The 2,948-nt window shown below is 37.9% G+C and overlaps 1 non-coding gene across 1 annotated transcript; it reads right to left on the reverse strand.

Moving 5' to 3' along the window:
- Positions 1–590: 590 nt before the first annotated feature.
- On the reverse strand, positions 591–893 carry LOC148192375 (signal recognition particle RNA). The gene has a single exon (XR_015782462.1).
- Positions 894–2,948: the final 2,055 nt, after the last annotated feature.

Below are 2,948 nucleotides of genomic sequence, written 5' to 3' on the forward strand. Positions count from 1 at the left end.
CATGGTTTGTGTTTTCCAGGTGAAACACATTTCAAACGTGCTCAAGTGAAGAAGCTACACGCTTTGTTGTTTTTCACGTGTAAAAGATGGAAAACATGCTTTAAAATAAAGTGGAAATGTTGGTTTGCTTGGCTGGCCGTATGCTGTATATAAACTTTGCTTTTCCAATCCGGAAAGCACTTCCTTTCTTCCATTCTTTACCTCCTTTGTTTCCCTTAGCTCACCAAGCTTCTTTGGTTGATTGCTATAGTTTTCCACCCTTATTGGTGACCTACAAAACAAGGTAAATGTATCTAGTTAAAGAAAACATTATAAGACTTAGAAAGAAAATATCCTTTTGTTTATTGAACTTCCCTTTCTTAGTCTTAAGTTGATACTTCTTTGCATGAGAAGTCCCTAAAGGGGTTGCCATCAATAACTTCTTCTTAAGTTGATACTTCTATGTTTTTAAAACATATATATACACTTTAGATTTGTTACGAATATGGTAATGATAATTTTAATTACTTACTAAATTATGTTGCAATATTAGGTGAGCCCTAAAATGTTGAATCAAATGTAAAGCAATGTTGAATCAAAACTCAATGAAAAAAAGAGATAGTCCAAGCAAGGGTGGCAATCCGAGTTATTCTTTGGAGGGAGGATGCGATAACTTGTTATCACTCCACTATTGGGAGGTAGAGGTAATCGTTGCTCTGTGAAACCAGCCTCACGCTCCTTCATGTCTAAGGGAGATGACACACATGCCTTCGCATAAGTCCCATCACCCAACTCTCAACTTGGAATGGACAAGCCAGCTTTTAGCATCCACAACTCCAACTAGGGAGCCACAAAGTTGTTCCATCACCTTCATGCCCCCACGTGGGTTACAAGCTCTTGTTACTTAGCTCGGCGAGAACACAACCTTATTATCCACTATATAAAGATTCTTTTCTTTCACACTCTACACAATGTGGGACTTCTACATTTCATTACATAAATGCTAAGGTGTATGAACCCTTTTACAAAAACGTGGTTCTAATGCATTTCATATCTCCTTACATTTGTTAATAATTTCATGTTTATTGGCTCTTTTTCTTTCTTTTATGCCATCACATCTCTTATAAGTTATCATTTCTCTTTTTATTTGTAGATGGAGATTTTGGGTATCATCAAATGGTTTTGGAAAAGATATTATGAAATTTAACGTTTAGAGAATGCTTAAAGTTAAATTTTAAATGTTGAAGATTTCTAAAATTTTCATAGTTATATATTTAAACTATTAGAATGTGAAACCTGCTTTGTTTTTTAATGAAGAAGATAGAGATCATAAAAAGCTCTACTCGTTGTTTTCTATGCTTCTAAAACATATATACACTTTATGTTTGTTACGAATATGGTAATGATAATTTTAATTACTTACTAAATTATGTTGCAATATTAGGTTAGCCCTAAAAAAAGAACATGTTAATAAGGTCCTTCATTTATAATCCTATAACATAACGAAGATAATGAATGACGTTCAATATTATTTTGTCTTGCTTTTCACAAGTAAAATTATACTAATTGCCCTAAAAGATAATTAGCTATATTTACATGATGATACTCATTTTCATAAAATCATCAATGTCGAAGTTTCACTTTCATTATCTTGAGGCTACCGCTTGGCTTACAAAACAGTATTCTCTGACTTAACTCTCAAATTTATTTTGTCAGAGATTTGTAATGATTAAGTTATCTTTTGACTTGTCTTATGTAGGTCTCATAATTGCCAAGATCGATGACATTAAAAATATCGTTAGGATATTTGCTTAACTAGTTTACTTCCATGTCAATTTGTTAAGAAAAGATTAAATAAATTAACAAACAAGAAAGAATAAATTATAAATTGATTGACATTTAATTAATCTAAATTCTATTATTAAAATTTCTTCTCGGTTTTTAACTAGACTGACTGTCCGGACTGTATGAATTCTATGTAGCTACGACGTTCGTGCACCCGGGTGATGTAGTAACTGGAATACTCTCATCAGCTGCCACCCGAGGTTAGTCCGTTCCGTCCAAAGTACCCTTAAGGACTAGGACCTCCTGCCGTTCCAACACATGACCTACTCTCCTCTACGTGAGGGCGAGTACTCACGGAACATCAGGATGAACCGCCAGCTAAGCATTGCCATATTCATAATATGGACGAGACATGAACCACCTTTCTGCTTAAAGCGTCTGCTACAACGTTCACTTTTCCTGGATGATAAAGTAATTCGAAGTCGTAGTCCTTCAAGAACTCAAGCCACCTCCTCTGCCTCATGTTCCACTCCTTCTGATTGAAAAGGTACTTGAGGCTCTTGTGATCACTGAAGACTTGGAAAGTTGATCCATACAAGTAGTGTCTCCAAATCTTCAGTGCAAAGACGACCGCTGCTAATTCCAGGTCGTGCGTTGGGTAGTTCTTCTCGTGAATCTTCAGTTGCCGAGAAGCGTACGCGACCGCTCTCTTCTCTTGCATCAGCACACAGCCCAAACCTTGATGAGAAGCATCGCAGTATACCTCGAATGGTTTGGTCGTGTCTGGAATAACCAACACTAGGGCGCTCGTCAACTTCTTCTTCAATTCCTGGAAACTCGTTTCACACCGACCGGTCCAAGCGAACGGGTGATCCTTTCGCGTTAGTTGCGTCAACGGTGCTACTATCTTAGAAAATCCTTCGACAAAGCGCCTATAGTAGCCCGTGAGTCCCACGAAGCTTCGGACTTCAGTGACCGAACGTGGACTCTCCCATTCTAGTACCGCTCGTACCTTGGCCGGATCCACGGATATTCCCCCAGCCGAGACGATGTGCCCCAAGAATTGTACTTCCTTCATCCAAAATTCACACTTGGAAAGCTTGGCGTACAACTCCTTTTCCCTCAAGACGCTAAGTACGATCCTCAAGTGTTCCTCATGTTCGTCACAGCTCTTGGAGTAGAAG

The sequence above is a fragment of the Vigna umbellata genome, chromosome 9, assembly GCF_029865625.1.
Source record: "Vigna umbellata cultivar VRB3 chromosome 9, Vumbellata_1.0, whole genome shotgun sequence".
Lineage (NCBI taxonomy): Eukaryota > Viridiplantae > Streptophyta > Magnoliopsida > Fabales > Fabaceae > Vigna > Vigna umbellata.